Source organism: Capricornis sumatraensis, chromosome X (assembly GCF_032405125.1).
Source record: "Capricornis sumatraensis isolate serow.1 chromosome X, serow.2, whole genome shotgun sequence".
NCBI lineage: Eukaryota > Metazoa > Chordata > Mammalia > Artiodactyla > Bovidae > Capricornis > Capricornis sumatraensis.
In genome coordinates this window covers 116820593-116838362 of record NC_091092.1, presented here as the reverse complement: position 1 = coordinate 116838362, position 17770 = coordinate 116820593, and the positions used below count along the sequence as shown (strand labels likewise).

The 17770-nt window shown below is 39.8% G+C and overlaps 1 pseudogene; it reads left to right on the top strand.

Annotated features, from left to right (window-relative positions):
- The first annotated feature begins 985 nt into the window (after positions 1-985).
- LOC138071881 (DDB1- and CUL4-associated factor 8 pseudogene) lies at positions 986-2740 on the top strand (annotated as a pseudogene).
- The last annotated feature ends 15030 nt before the right edge of the window (positions 2741-17770 follow it).

Genomic DNA, 17770 nt, shown 5'->3' with positions numbered 1-17770 from the left:
AAATGCAATTCACTAGTCAGCGTGTAAGAACCTGCCTGCCAGTGCAAGAGACAAGAGGCACGTTTCGATCCCTGGGTAGAAAGATCCCGGGGTCCGAATATCCCTTGGAGAAGGAAATGGCAAACCCCTCAAGTATGCTTGCCTGGAGAATCCCATGGAGAGAGTCTGACATGACTGAAGCGACTTAGCACACACATGCCATTTCCACCAATTAGCACTCTCAAGGTTTCCCTCAAGCTCTTTGATATACTGAAATATTTCTTTCATGTCCAAAACTCACTAACTCGGGACCTTAGCAATCTTTCCTTGCAGTTGTGTATTTCTTCATTTCATACTGTACATGAAGAAACTGGCTCAGAGGGTAAAGCGTCTGCCTGCAGTGTGGGAGACCCGGGTTCAATCCCTGGGTTGGGAAGATCCCCTGGAGAAGGAAATGGCACCCCACTCCAGGACTCTTGCTGGAAAATTCCATGGACTGAGGAGCCTGGTGGGCTACAGACCATGGCGTCGCAAAGAATCGGACACGACTGAGGGACTTCACTTTCACTTTCCATACTGTACATTATCTTTAAGAAGAGCACTGAGAGTCTTACCATAGCCGTTTTGCCTGAGGAATACCTTTGCTGATGACTTTCTAATAAAAATGTTCTTCAAAACACCATCTGCATCAAACTTCAGTACAACGGTATACGCAGCAACGAACAATACAAGATGTCTTCCGGGGGCGTGGCTTAGGTTCTGGAAAAATCTAAGCAGTCTCGAAATGCCGCAAGACGCTAAATGAGATGAAGTCTTTTGAACCTTTCCGGCTCCCGTACTGGTAATGCCTTAGGCAGCGCTTGCCCCACCCCTTTGCATTTAGCTGTTTGCATTTTGGTGCGGCTCGTTGTAGCTTTTTCACTGCCGGCCCACTGTCTTCTGCAGGGTTCAAAGACTTTTTTTTTTTTTTTTTCCAGACAGACTAGAGAGCACGCATCCTTAAGAGATGTCTGACTACAAGAGCATCAAAGACAGCCAATCGGAGATAAACTCCGAGGAGCATTCCGGAGCAGAGGCAGGTGGCACCAATGCAGAAGTGACCAGAAATGATGGCGGTGCCGGCGATGGTGGCAGCCCTGGCCAGCCCGGCAGAGCAAATCAAGGTGCCGACACAGCAAGTACCAATAAAAACATTGATTTGGAAAGCACGGGAGATGCTGTACATTTCTTAACGGGTGATAGAAACCAGTTCCAGTACCAGTTAGGAGAGCCAGGAGAGGAGGGAGAAGTGGAGAAAGCATTGGCACAAGAAAAGTGGCCTCAGGTACAGTGCCATGAGGCTAACTAAGCCCAAGCCCAGTATTTATATGCCGAAGATTGGGCCCTGGAGGAATGGGTAGCTTCCGAGATATCCGCCCTCCCCAGCCCACGCTGGAAAGTCCTGAATGCTCTTTGAGAGCGGCAGCTGGGTTCAAGTGCCCGCTTTGTGTATGAGGCCTGTGGGGCAAGAGTGTTTGTGCAGCGTCTCCACCTGCAGTATTGGCTTGCAGGCCACAATGTTTTTGTCAACACTGTGCCCTTTAACCAGCGTGGCACTGGCTGGCCACTAGCAGTGATGACCTGAAAGTGATATTGTGGGACTGGATGCATCGGCAGCCAGTACTGGAGTTTGAGAGTGGTCACAGAAGTAACGGTTTTCAGGCCAAGTTCCTTCCCCACTGTGGTGATACCACCCTGGCCATGTGTGGCTGCGATGGGCAGAGCCGCACAGTCAAGCTGTCTGCTCTCCCACACCGCGAGAAAACTAAATGTGTGGCCCAGCACAGAGGAGCCTCCCACAAGTTGGGTCTGGATCCTGACTCCCCTTTTAAGTTCCTCACTTCAGGTGAAGATGCAATTGTCTTTGCCATTGATCTCAGACAAGGCCGGCCGGCTTCAAAGGTGGTGGTCACCAGAAAAAAGGAGAAGAGAGTGGGGCTATATTCAATCTATGTGAATCCTGCCAATAATTACCATTTTGCAGTGGGGGGACAAGATCAATTTGTAAGAATTTATGACCAGAGGTAGATTAATGAGAGTGATAATAATGGAGTACTCAAGAAATTCTGTGGTCATCACCTGCTCAACTGTGATGCTAAAGCTCACATCACCTGCCTTGTGTACAGTCACAATGAGCTCCTGGCCCGTTACAATGATAAGGATATTTACGTCTTCAATTCCTCTCATAGTGATGGAGCCCAATATGTGAAAAGACACAAGGGGCACAGAAATAATGCCACAGTCAAAGGTGTCAATTTCTATGGTCCCAGAAGTGAGTTTGTCATGAGTGACAGTGATTGTGGGCACATCTTCTGGGAGAAGTCATCCTGCCAGATTGTTCAGTACATGGAAGGGGATAAAGGAGGGGCTATTAACTGTCTTCAACCCCATCCTTACCTACCTGCAATGGCGACCAGCAGCCTAGACCACGATGCTAAGATCTGGGTACCCACAGCTAAAGTTATCACTTGCCTTGCTGGCTTAAACAATGTGGTTAAGAGGAACAAGCGGGGACAAAATAAAGACAGAGAGCACCATACTAATCTGTTTGAAAGCCACATGCTTTGGTTCCTCACGCATCACCTGACACAGAGAGGACATTGCCCACACTGGGGAGCTACTGGAATCGAGGTGGTGGAAACCAACTCAGATGAGTCTTCCAGTACCTCAGATGTGTGAGGAGGAAGAGAACCAAGAATGTGTGCAGTGCCTGCCATCCTGAAAGCCTTGCACTCCAACTCCAGCTGGGCTTCACCTCAGAAGGCTGGACTTTAAGATTTAGTTGACTAGATTAGCTTGTTGTCTTTGATCTGTTTTCCACAGTAGAAATTGCCTCTTCCATCTCCCTCCTGTGCCTGCCCCCTTTCCTTCTTCACATTCTTCCTCTTTCACTTGGTTTCTTTACTCCTCCTTCTTTACCCCTTATATCTATAGGAATAAATAAGGAGTTTAGCTATGCCTCTTTTCCTTTGTTCTCTTATGATTGACTTCTAAATTTCATAATTCTAGTGAAAAAATTAATAGCCTTATTGAATCTACCTTCTCATTTCTGATAGTCTGAAAATGGCCATTTTTTCACTTTTAGAAGTTTAAAGATTAGTTTCTTCAGATGAGTTGAAAATTTCAGAAATATGTTTATTCTTTAAAATAAAACAAACCATGGTCTTGTTCCTTGAATATGTACACTTGATCATACACACATGCTTACACACACACATACACAGACTCTCATTCTCTATCACAGAAAAGGAAAAGGGGAGAGGTGGGTAGATAAATTCCTAACAAGATAATTCATCATTCTAGAAAAAATAACTTGCTTTGTCCACATTTTCTGAACTCATATGTTAATAGTGATTAATTTGAGCACATAGAGGGTGGAAAGAATTAAACTTAATCACATAGCATTGTATACTCTGCACTTTATTTTCATGGCTTGAGAATTCCCACAGGATTACCTTCTAGAAAGTCCTCTTGGGACTACCATCTCCTATACCAGCCAGGAATATAAGAATTTCTAATATGTGAAAATATATATCTAACTTTAATAATAATTTAATGTTACACTAATGAGTTTTTTATACTTATCGATAACTTTAATATTGGAATAAATATCCCATTAGATACACATGCATTGCTTCACACCTTCTTCAACTGTTTATAAAAGATTAAGTTGCAATTTAAAATATCTTGTTTTAAACCTTATTTAATGTCAGTTTGGGGTACTGGATTTCCAGTTACTGTTCAATAGTAATATTTAGTTTTGTTTTACGCCTGTTTTTTTTGTGTAAGTGAATGCAGAGGCTTGCCTTTCCCCCAACACCCCGGTGAAGTATAACACACCCTTCTTTGCAAATATTTGCTGGGGATGAAGGGTATAATAAGACATTCTGTGGCTTGACCATGATTTTACTTCGATAATGCTCCTTAAAATGGGTATTGTTGATGGCCCCTTGGGAGCAAGTTGAGAAATCTACATAATGAGATTAGACTTTGGAATGGAAAATAACTTGACCCAAGTTCCTACTCACTGAAATTCAAAGTTAGGAACAACTGCCTGGGGATCTGTGAGCAAGTGGCAGTCCCTACCAAGGTCTGCTGTCAGGAAAGGACCTTAAAAGTCCCCAAAGAACCCAGTGACTTTGAACCAAGCACTGTGGTTTCAAACAAGACACAAAACAGTTATTAACTAGAATCCCAAGTTTGGGGCAGCCCTGCACAGTTGGGTGGGATGTATACTAACAACAAAATCAACACAACATTGGAAAGAACACGTGGAACTTCTGGTGACACTCAAGTGGTGGTAAGAACAACAGCAAGAGCAGATTAATTAATTCTTTTTTCACCTGCTGTTTAGAAGCAGGTTTACCTCTGTGCAGGATTTGTACTATGAGCTAAAACTTTGTTCAGAGTCCTCTGCATGGTTCTGAGATTGCTTGTGCTGTAAGAGGCATTTGGAGTAAGATTTGGAAGCCAAAGGTAAAGTATTTGTTTTATGCTCAGAAAGTAGGCTCAAGGGCACATGATCTGCTGGCTTACCTTAGTGTCAGGCAGCAAGCGCGGGCCACAGCTGCACCAGTGTCCCCTCCTATCTTTCAGCTTCACCAGCTCCATAAAAGAGAGTGCCCACTTCTGCAGGGCACTCACGTCATCAGAGTTGGGAGGTCTAGGGGCAGTGAAAGATCAACACAAGTTCCAGTCTGTCCCTGTGGGGTCCAGCTATTCCTCATGGCTTCCAGTCCATCCTTGCTTTCCCACTTCACATCCATCTCTCCTTCCTAGATGCTGCTGGCTTTGGGCTCGAGCACCTGAAGCAAAGACAAAAAAAAAAAAAAAAAGTCTTATGAAGAATCTTTAAACAGCTCCTACAATAACACACTTATCAGGTCCCTATATAAGTCACCTGTTAATATTCATATCACCCCAGCGTTTCTGTTTTTTTGGTTTGAACTCTGACTGATGCAACCGCCTCCAACTACTTTGAACTGTGTTAAGTTCCCAGATGACATGGGTAATTTGCCATTTGGAGGGGTAAAAAGCCTCTAAAGAGAAAGGTTGGACTTGATTAAGATAGGGAGTCAAATAATTAATTTGAAAAATAAAGTTATAATTATAGGTGAAAATCCAGCTGTTAGTGTAGTTCCACTGGGGCTTCCCAGGTGGCGCTAGTGGTAAAGAACCCGCCTGCCAATGCAGGCGACGTAAGAGAGGCGTTCAATCCCTGGGTCAGGAAGATCCCCTAGAGAAGGACGTGGCAACCCACTCCAGTATTCTTGCCTGGAGAATCCCATGGACAGAGGAGCCTGGCAGGGTGCAATCCATGGGGGTCCCAAAGAGTCAGACACGACTGAAGCAACTTAACATACACACACGCAGTGTAGTTCCCAGAAAATGGAAGTAATTGTTACAATTTTAATTTATGCAAATATTGGCCCTATTAGCATATAGAAGAGAGCAATACAATATTGCTCTAGTCTTCCATGAGATGGTGGGCAAAGTGAACAATTCTATCAAATAAGCAGGCAAAACTGCACCTTTAAATTTAATTTTTCAGCATCGATTATTTTCAGTCCAATATGGAATTTCTACAGGACAGTTTTGTATAGGCCTTCATGGCCTTTATGCAATATTATAATTGTCTCCTAACTATGCACAGAATTTAACTGCATTAAATTGTGACAGATGCCAAACTATACTTTTAAAAAGACATCTGACAGCCGTTCCTTAAAAGGATAGGTGTGGAAAAGAAGAGAGGGGGAAAAAATATAATGGGAGCCTAATAGCATCACTGACTCGATGGACGTGAGTCTGAGTGAACTCCGGGAGTTGGTGCTGGACAGGGAGGCCTGGCATGCTGCAATCCATGGGGTCACAAAGAGTCGGACACGACTGAGTGACTGAACCGAACTGAACTGAATAGCTAAATGGCAGGCTAAAAAATTTTGGTGAGTTCTGTTCATCCAAAACCGACCTTCAGCAGTGCTCATTCTACCATGTTGTGAACAAAAAGAATAATCAATAAATTTACAATAGATTGGATCTTAGCCATCCTGTATCAGCTGCTATGAAGTTCACTATGTTAATTTACCTTGACTTCAGTCTCTTAACAGTAAAATGAGAGGTTTAGACTTTTAGTTTGTAAAGCCTATGGAGCACTTTATATCGATTTCTTAACTGAACAACGAGGTTTCAGAGATGCATGTATCACAGACCAAGTTCACAACACGCTAGTCTCAAGCTGTGTTCTCGGGAGAACTAGGGGTATTGGATGTTCTCATTGGAGGGGCCTGGGAAGTTTCCTATCCTGCTGCTTTACTCAAAGTGTAATGTTAATTTTTCTTTCCTAGCTTCAGTAGCCTCTTTATCTCTAACCCCATTATTCAAGCAACCATCTATGGAAATAAAATACACATAAACACTATCAAGTATATGAAAGTGTAATTTCTCAGTTGTTCTACATAAAAACCATTTTAAAATAGAAGACAGGAAACTTAAGTTCAGAGAAGTTAACTTTTCAAAGTCATTGAGCTAAAAAAGTGCAGAGCAGGGGCTCACATAGAGTTTAAAACTAAATTTTTGCAACAAATAGCTATATATAGAATCACTGTTTTGGTGCATGGTAACTTGGTTCAAGTGTGCCTTACATATGAACAAAGCTAGTGAAGGTGATGGAATTCCAGCTGAGCTATTTCAAATCCTAAAAGATGATGCTGTGAAAGTGCTGCACTCAATATGCCAGCAAATTTGGAAAACTCAGCAGTGGCCACAGGACTGGAAAAGATCACTTTTCGTTCCAATCCCAAAGAAAGGCAATGCCAAAGAATGTTCAAACTACTGCACAGTTGTACTCAAGTCACACACAAGCAAAGTAATGCTAAAAATTCTCCAAGCCAGACTTCAACAGTGCATGAGCTGTGAACTTCCAGATATTCAAGCTGGATTTAGAAAAGCCAGAGAAACCAGAGATCAAATCGCCAACATCCACTGGATCATCGAAAAAGCAAGAGAATTCCAGAAAAACATCTATTTCTGCTTTATTGACTATGCCAAAGCCTTTGACTGTGTGGATCACAATAAACTGTGGAAAATTCTTAAAGAGATGGGAATACCAGTCCATCTTACCTGCCTCTTGAGAAATCTGTATGCAGGTCAAGAAGCAACAGTTAGAACTGGACATGGAACAACAGACTGGTTCCAAATAGAAAAAGGAGTATGTCAAGGCTGTATATTGTCACCCTGCTTATTAAACTTTTATGCAGAGTACATCATGTAAAATGCTGGGCCAGATGAAGCACAAGCTGGAATCAAGACTGCCGGGAGAAATATCAATAACCTCAGATATGCAGATGATACCACCCTTATGGCAAAAAGCGAAGAATAACTAAAGAGCCTCTTGATGAAAGTGAAGGAGAGTGAAAAAGTTGGCTTAAAGCTCAACATTCAGAAAACTATGATCATGGCATCTGGTCCCATCACTTCATGGCAAATAGATGGGGAAATAATGGAAACAGTGAAAATCTATTTTCTTGGGCTCCAAAACCACTCCAGATGGTGACTGCAACCATGAAATTAAAAGATGGTTGCTCCTTGGAAGAAAAGCTATGACCAATCTATAAACAGCATATTAAAAAGAAGAGACGTAACTTTGCCAACAAAGGTCAGTCTAGTCAAAGCTACGGTTGTTCCAGCAGTCATGTATGGATGTGAGAGTTGGATTATAAAGAAAGTTGAGTGCCAAAGAATTGATGCTTTTGAACTGTGGTGTTGGAGAAGACTCTTGAGTGTCCCTTGGACTGCAAGGAGATCCAACCGGTCCATCCTAAAGGAAATCAGCCCTGAATATTCATTGGAAGGACTGATGTTGAAGCTGAAACTCCAATACTTTGGCCACCTGATGTGAAGAGCTGACTGACTGCAAAAGACCCTGATGCTGGGAAAGATTCAAGGCAGGAGGAGAAGTGAACAGAGGATGAAATGGTTGGATGGCATCACCAACTCAAGGGACATGAGTTTGAGTAAACTCCGGGAGTTGGTGATGGACAGGGAAGATTGGTGCGCTGCAGTTCATGGGGTCGTAAAGAGTCAGACACGACTGAGCGACTGAACTGAACTGAACTGAACTTGGTATAGCTGATGATGGAAATTGAGAACCCACATCTCAAGATTCTTTCATGACATTTAAGAGTCACCTTTCATCTAGAAAGGTGGCTGTAGTCCCACCTTGGGCTTCTGTCAGCTATATGGCAGTTATGTTAGTAATTCAAGCCCTTGAAATTGAATTATAAGCCTCTGAGAAGAACACACAAAATAACAATGAATCAAAAAAAGTACAAAATATAAAAACAGGACATGCTGCAGTAGGGACAGTACTTCCACCCTCAGCTACCCAGTGATCTGGGTGATATTAGCTGAAAAGGCTGTTGCTTATGGATCTCTGTCTAGAATCAAAGTACAGCTTTGATTTTGAGTGACTGGTTCTTTTGATTACTCTTTACAAAGATATAATGACCCAGATATTTTAGGGACTATTTTTCTCAGCTGACACGTATGACCAAAACTGTGAGGGACTGAGATCAATGATACACAACCCCAATAAGATCTTGGATCATATGGTGTAGCCTCTCTTTTCTTTTCTACAGTGAGTTGCTCCCTAAGAGATAAGGTTTGGTTCTCAGATGTTATCCCCTGAGATTGCATGCATGCTCAGTAGCTCAGTTGTGTCCAACTCTTTACGATCCCATGGACTGTAGCCCACCAGGCTATTCTGTCCTCGAAATTTTCCTGCCAAGAATACTGGAGACTGTTTCCAGTTCCTCCTCCAGGGGATCTTCCTGACCCAGGGATCAAATCCACATCTCCTGTATTGGCAGATAGATTCTTTACCACTGAGCCACCTGGGAGGCTCATCCTTTGAGATTAGTAAGTAGTAGTTGATAGTCACACTCATGAATATTGTTTAAAAGCTTATAATTATGAATTCTTAGTAAGTGTATCTGCAAAATTTTAAATTTTTTTTTTAGAAATATGGAAATAAAATTTAACTTAACATCATCAGATAGAGCCAAATATTTGAGGGGAAAGATTTTTTTTCCCGTGTGCTTTCTCATAGTGGTTTCTTCTCTCAAAACAAACAAACAAACAAAAAAAAACCCTGTAGAATTTTAGGGTGATAGATCTACTCTAAATGCTACTGGAGTGGTGGATATATGATTCAATGCATTTGTTAAAACTCACAGCATTGTACATCTAAAACAGCAAACTTTAATATATGGAAACTAAAAGAAATTCAACCAGGGTGTCAGGAGATCTCAAAAAGGAATACACACTGTGACAAATGAAATTATTAAAAATGTGTGACATAACCTCACTGAAGCAAGTGAGAGGAAAAGAAGTTGGCTAAATAACTGTCAGTGTTCTGAAGAGCAACTGTAAGACTAAAGACAAAAGAAGTGTATCTAAAAACTGGGTTGGTAAATTTCTTTCTCACAAGAATTCAGGTTAACTAATAATTCTCAATCTGCTTTATATATATATATGTCTCAGGATGAATAAATAAATAAATGGATGAAGGATGGTGAAAACCAGGTTTCTTATTGTTAGAGGAGGAAATTATAGCTATTCAAGGAGGAAAGATTAGACAAACTCTGTAGTACTGAATTAGAGTTGGAGATATCAGTATGAATCCCTATTTGGTTAGCATAAATTATACAGAGGTGGATAAATGCAGACATAATTGTAGACAAGTGTGTATACATGTGTCAGTATTGTTGTTTAGTCTCTCAGTCATGTCCAACTCTTTGCAACCCTATGGACTGTGGCCTGCCAAGCATCTCTGTCCATGGGATTCTCCAGGCAAGAACACTGAAGTGGGTTGCCACTTCCTAGTCCAGGGGATCTTCCCAACCCAGGGATCAGACACACGCCTCCTGTACTGGCAGGCAGATTTTTTACCACTGAGCCACTTGGGAGACCCACATGGATCAGCATACTGACTTATGTTTCATAGCCCTCTCCACTGAGAGGCCATGGCAACAGTGACAACCCAGAAGTAATAAGCACCACCAGCACCCAGATTTCTAATACCATTCTCCAATAAAAAGAACCAGGGAACCTTGGAGAAATGTCTGATAAAAACTGTATTCTAGTTGGCCCCTTCAAGGCAGGGTATATACAAGATAAACCTGTAGCATCTTGTAGTTTATGGCAGATAGCAAAGAATAGGGATTAGGGTATATCAAAGTGCCATGTGAAACAACTCAGAGTGCCCAATGGCCAACGCTGAAACAAATTGACCCCCCACAAAGCACCCCCAAATAATGTGGTATGATATTACAGCCTAAAGTCTTAGATAAAGATTGAGTCCATGGGGTAAGAGATATATCTCCCTACAGAATAATTCCAAATAGCATAAATAAATATTCCTTTTCATTAAGAGATGGAGCTTGATTACCTTCCCGCTGTGAATATGGATGAATTTAGTGTCTTGTGTTCAAAAGACAGAATATGAGAAGAGGTAAAATAGAAACTTTATAGTAAAGAAATCCTATACCACTTAATCAAATGTTGGTAGTTCATATCATCAGTGATAAAGCCACACTGATAGCATGTGCCTCCAGTATGCTACAAGAAAAACCCATAACCATGAGGGAAATATTAGACAACCCCAAATTGAGGAGCACTCCACAAAACACCTAGCCAGTACTCTTTAAAGCTTTTAAGGTCATAGGAAACGAGGAAAGGTTGAGAAACTGTCACAGACCAGAGGTGCCTAAGGAAATACAGTGATTAAGTGCAATTTGGTCTCCCGGATAAGATCCTGGAACAGAAAAAGGATATTAGTGGACAAAGTGGTAAAATCTGAATAAAGTCTACAGGTTGCTGAAGTATTAGTTGCTCAGTCATGTCCAACTTGTTGTGACTCCATGGACTGTAGCCCACCAGGCTCCCCTGTCCATGGGATTCTCCAGGCAAGAGTACAGCAGTGGGTAGCCATTCCCTTCTCCAGGGGATCTTCCTGACCCAGGGATAGAACCTGGATCTCCTGCATTGCAGGCAGATTCTTTACCGTCTGAGCCAGGTTAGTTAATAGTAAAAATCAATGTTGGTTTCCTAGTTTTAACAAATAATACCGAGGTAATATAAGATGTTAACATCAGGGGAAACAGTGAGGGGTAGGTGGAAACTCTCTGTATTATCTTCGGAACTTTTCTATAAATCCAAAATTATTAAAAAAAAAAAAAAACTAAGTTTTTTTTAATTAAAAATCCAGGATAAAATCTCTAACTTTAGTAGCCATAATAATTCTGGTAACATTAATTGTATCAGTAGAAATAATCCAGTTCCCTTGGTTTTTTGAGTCTCTACTTATTTTGTGATTCATGCTGAGTAACTTTCATTATTTGTGATCTTTAGAAAATGTTCTTTCTTTCATCATTTCTTCGACTGTTTTGTTCAATGCTGTGCTCCTGGTAAGCTGCTTCTAATAAAAGTGCAATAAAAAGTGTAAATTGAAATAAAGATGAAATTTTAAAGGACAACATTTAGTAAATTTTTAAAAGAAATAAACTTCTTACTGGGAGACATTTTACCAAACTAAATTGTAAAGTGCTTAGTATTTAAGAACTGTACAAATTATTCATGCATAGCTGCTTTCTTTAAGCCACTGATTGTTTAACAGGAAACTTATCCCTGCAGTAAGTAAAATTTTAATGACATCTTTAGAACACAGGTAGAGTGTAAGTCATATTTGCACTGCTTGAGGGGTATATAGGAGGAAAACAAGTCAAGTGGTGAGTGAGCGTAGGCAAGTCTTTCCAGTTTTGCTATGAAGAGTTAAAGAAATGGAGTGATAGCTGGAAGAAAGTATACAATTAAGGAATTGTTATACTTTATTTTTAAAGTTAAGAATATTAGAAAAATTCATACTGACAGTAAACGTCTACGGGTGAGAAAGAAACGATGTAGTGAATTGTGGTGGAAATCTCTATGATTCAAGCCCTTAAGGAGACGTGACCTCGAAACCAGTAGAGGAATGCCCTTTCTGAGGATCAGACAAAGATGGTATGAATTCAGTCAAGCAAACTAACGGGTTTGGTGGTGTAAAAATGGGTGGTGTGAGAAGTTTGATGTGATGGTTTCAGCTTTCTGTCCTGTAAAGTATGAACTGAAGCCATCAATTTAGACCCCTGGAGGAGGGAATTTTGCAGTTTTGAGAAGAGAGAAGACAATTGGGCTTAATTTTCTCAGAAAGTAGGAAAAAAAAAAACATTCTAGGGAAATAGAAGTTTTGCAAGGAGTTTAGAGCTTTTAGAATAAAACAATAACTCAAGAGATTTGCCTTGGCTAACACTGGAGTGATACGCTACTGGAAATTCAAATGAAGTATGTAAATGGATAAAAACCAATGTGCAGCAAAACCTCACTCCACTGGAGACAAAAGAGGTGCCTCTATATGATTTAGATAACAGCCATGATCATGGCATCCATGATTTCTGCACAGTTCCAAGTCAAACTCATTTAAGATCCAATCTGAAATCTGCACTTCATATCAAAATACTTATAAAACTTTCTGTTGATTATACTTACACATGTACATAAAGTGCTTACAACTTCAGTGCTACACAAATCTAGGCTCTTCCTAGAATGATCAAGGAAGGAGTCTCCTGCAGAGTACCACAGTGGAAAGTCATGCTCTTATACTCTTTTATTACCTGAGAAACCTCTGTAATGAGTATTAGATGCCCTAACATGAGAAAAGAACCATTCCAACACAGTCTGGGACGGTGTATAAAGAAATAAATATTAGCAAAACAGTTGCCTCAACTTCTAAGTGAGTAAAAATGTGTTTTAAAGTACAGAGTGAGGTCTAGTGGGATCATTAAAGGCTGAAATTGTCTCTATGAAATCAGATTTAAATATTTTTAGATTCCACATATAAGTGGTGGCAACAGTATTTGTCCTTTTCTGTCATGCTTATTTCACTTAGCACAATGCCCTGCAGGTTCATCCATGTTGTCACAAATGGCAGAATTTCCATCTTTTTCATGGCTGAATAATATTCCATTGTCTATACTGGTGGTTGCCAGGGGCTAGGAGTGGGGAATTGGGAAGATGTAGGTCACATGGTAAAAACTTTCAATTATAAGTTCAGAGGATCTTAAAGTACAGCATGGTGACTATATTCTGTGTCTCCCAGATATTCTAACAGAGGCTTTTGGAACTTTTGGAGAATCACTTTCACCAAGGCGCAGGTGAGAATTTTCTGATGGCTGCTCATCTCCTTCCCCAAGGGATTGCATACCCCATAGGCTCACCAAAGGGCTGTTTTTGTAACCCTGTGTATTCACAGAAGAAAGAGCACAGGTTGAGAGCAGGGTGAATCACACAGCCAACTGTTAGGAGGTGCTCAAGGACTTCCCCAACTTCAACAATCTCTCTTTCTCACCCCCAACTCCAGCACACAGAGAGTAAAAAGTGAGGTTTTTTGCCTGATGTATAGCCTGGCCTTGGGATAAATGTTCTGCTTTGCAGGAGCACTAAAGTAGGTCAGGGTCAAAGACTCTCATCAAATCACCAGTTGAATGGGAACAGAATTTTGCATGCCATGAAGGAAAGTGTTAAAGTTTTGAGTTTCTTTGGCAAACTCACTCTATCTGCTCTCTGTAGTGGGTAGAGAAGGAATATATGTAATGTATATATGTACATTTAAAATATATATAATTACATTTTCAATTATTCCTCAAAAAAAATTTAAATGAATGAATGAAGAAAAAAAAGAAAGAAAGACTTCTTGTCCATCCTCCTGAAAAAAGACTAATATTGTCCACTGAAATGAGAAGCCACTTTAGGGCAGTTGCTATACTAGAGCAAAGACAATAAAGTATCATTTCTTTAGTGCAGGAATTACATATGAGCTTTTTGTAAATAGTCATTTTGTTAAATGCTCATATTCTAATCACTTATTAATGAGATGATCAGATTGTGTGCTATCATATCACACTGGCTGCAGAATGGATGTTGTATTAACAGGCATGACAACATTAACCTCATTGTACATCTTCATCAGAGCTCTTGGGTGACCAGGTGTATTAGCCCCTCATAAGAGAGACAGATTGGCCTTATAAGCTTTGAAGCCAGGCACTGACTTCTCCTCTCCCAGATGGCATTTTCTTCCAGTACAAAGCTGTTCATTTATACTGAAAATCTGCTGTTTAGTACAGCTACCTTCAGTGCTTATCTTAGCTAGAATTTCTGGATAACATGCTGCAGTTTCTACATTCATACTTGCTGCTTTACCTGAACTTTTATGTTATGGAGATGACTTTTTTCTTTACTTTTAAAAATTATATATATATATATATATATATATATATATATTAACGTTTGAATGTTGTATTTTATATTGCAGTATAGCCAATTAACAATATTGTGATATTTCCAGGTGGACAGAAAAGGGGTTCAGCCATACATATACATGTATCTATTCTCTCCCCACATCCAGGCTGCCGCATTGAGCAAAGTTCCCTGTGCTATACAGCAGGTTCTTGTTGGTTATTCATTTTAAATATAGCCGTGTGTACCTGTCCATTCCAAACTCCCTAACTGTCCCTCACCTGCCTCATCCTTCTCCACTACTCTGACAACCATAAGTTCGTTTTCTAAGTCTGTGAGTGGAGACAACTTTTCTTAAGCCTCATGAACCAATCTCTGCTAGTTCTAAACTTTTCTTCTGAAACTTCATCACCTCTCTCAGCCTTTATAGAGTTGAAGAGAGTTAAGGCTCTGACCTGGATTTAGGCTTTGCCTTAAGGGAATGTTGTGGCTGGTTTTCTCTTCTATCCAGACCACTCAGACTTTTTCCATTAGCAAGCAGGATGTTAGGGCAGTGCTTTTAATTTACTTCAGGAAACTTTCCTCAGCTAACTATTTGGTGCAAGAAGTCTAGCTTTCAGCCTATCTCAGCTTTTGACCTGCCTTTCTCACTAAAATCAATCACTTTTAGCTTTTCATTTAAAGTCAGAGATGTGCGACTCTTCATTTGAACATTTAGAGGTCATTGTAGGGTTATTAATTGACCTAATTTCATTAATAGTGTGTCTTAGGGAATAGGGAGGCCTGAGGAGAGAGACTCGGGACTGGTAGGTAGAGAAGTTAGAACACACACATTTATTAGTTTGCCATCTTATATAGGTGCAATTTGTGGCACCCCAATACAACTACAATGGTAACATCAAAGATCAGTGATAACAGACCACCTTAACAAATATAATAAGAGTAATGAAAAGGTTTGAAAATTCTGAAAAATACCAAAACGTAACTCAGAGACATGAAATGAGCAAATGCTGTTGGGAAAATGGCACCTATAGAGGCTCAACACAAGGTTGCTATAAAACTTCAATTTGTAAAAATCACAATATCCGCAAAGACAAGAAAATAAAGTATGCTTGTACGTGTGATCTAGTTTGCCTTATATCTTTCAGTATTCTTTTACAGACTCTGTTCCATTGTGAGTACTCCACATGTTTTCCAGCAAAATTGCAGATTTTGGGGGGTAGTTTTTGTACATTGTTTTCTTATACATAGCATTTTACCAGTAACCTCTAGACTGATATTTTAACAGTTCTCTAGTTTGCTACACCATAATTGCAAATATTTTCCTCTATTAAATAGAATAATTAGCATGACAAGCTGAAAACTTCTTTTTCGTGGAGTAACCATTCATATTTTTATCTCTTTGGGGAGTTTTAAAAATTTCATAATTGGCAGCACTATCACTTTAAATTGTGAAATTCTACATTTTTCTTGTCACTGCCCTCCTCCAAGTACTCTTCAAGAAACTGAAATTCCACCAACCTTTCATCAAAACAGACCAAGATATACAAACGATTCTCTCGATTTCTATATTTTTTTAACTTATGAAAAACACATTCATAACGTTTTTCCTATTATGATTTTTCCACAAAGAAAATATTTATAAACCCAAGGTATATTATGGTCATGACTCAAAAAAGATAGGCATAATCCTTTCCTACTATTATTGTTAAGTGGAAAACTACAACTGAGAGAGCTGGGATAAGAATAAAGGTGAACATGTGCTCTGTATTGATCATCTGGCTTCAGCGTGCCCGTAACAGATTAGACTTAGTGCCTATGAAACAACTAAATGAGGACCTTCATTTGTTTGTATTTTCTCAGTTTGTAATCATCTTTTATATAACTGACATCACCATCCAAACAAACAAACAAACAAACAGGCTTAAAAATATTTTTTAAAGGTAGCCAAATGTAGATCTTAAACCTGAAAAGGACTAAGTGAAAATTACCTTGTAAGTATAACATCAGAAGAGAAAAGCAGGTGAGAGTAGGTTAAAAAAAAAAAAAGAGAGAGAGAGAGAGAGAGAGGGATGTATCTCTGTTTCATCAGTGTAAACAAGAAAAATGTCAGAAAGAGTGTTAAATGTGTTTGGGGCTCCCAAAATAATCACCTAAAGTGGCTGAGGCTGCGCATCTCATGTTTGAAAAGTTCTGGGGGATTTTGATCCTCTAGATTAGACAGCTACAACGAAAGCATGACGTGCTGAACTTAACGGCGATTCACCCTGAGGCATCATCTTTAAAGATCTCAAGAAGATGTCTGAAAAGGGAGAAGATAACTTAGGACTGAAATTCTTAGGGAATCACACTATTTAAATGTTAGGAAGCCTGCTGAGTCTTATAACTGTTGGATAAGGCTGCATCCTCTGTTTTTGAGGCTGATAGGATTTTCCTGAAGAACTTCAGAAGATCATATGGAAGAAGGATGGTTGGTGTCTACAAATAATGGTCCTTTGGAATAACTGTCCAGCCATACTTTCATTACACAGAAGAAAAAGGAAATCCCAGGTCATGCTGCACCTCTAAGTTTTCTTACTTGATTTCTTGGAGCAATACTGAAGATAATAAACTTAATCACTTTCAGAGGTATCATTCACAAAACGTCATTACTTTTAAAATTTGTGAAAAAAAACATAAGATTTATAAAAACTTATTTAAAGGAAATCTGCATCATCCCAGATAATTACTATTTCTTTGAGTTATTTTATGATAAATAAAAATATCACAATATCACTTAAAATATTTCCTCTGGCCTAATTATTCGTGCTCATGCTCAGTTGTGTCCAATTCTTTACAACCCCATGGGATTTTCCAGGCAACAATACTGGAGTGGGTAGCTACTTCCTCCTCCAGGGGATCTTCTAGACCTAGGGATTGAATCCAATGTCTCCTGTGACTCCTCCACTGGCAGGCAGATTCTTTACCACTGCACCACCTGGGAAACCTGGCCTAATTATGAGTAGTTGCTTTTCCCACATAATAAATGAAAATGGGATTTCAGTAGTAGATTTTGCATTTAAAAATTTTCCCTGGGAAAATTAGTATGGCAAGCCATTCAAATAATGACTATACTGCATACAGGAAGAAAATAGGAAGATCCCCTGGAGAAGGGAACGGTTACCCACTCCAATATTCTTGCCTGGAGAATTCCATGGACAAAGGAGCATGGTGGGCTACAGTCCATGGGTTGCAAAGAGTCAGACATGACTGAGCGACTAACAGTTTCTCTCTTTCATACGTATATACAAGCACAAACAAGTGTGGGCCCAGGTTGGGTAGATCCTAAAGTTTATCCAACATGATGGCATTATTTTACAAAAAGAAAACAAAATTATGTAATTATAATTATGTTCAAAAGTATATATATATATATATATTAGTA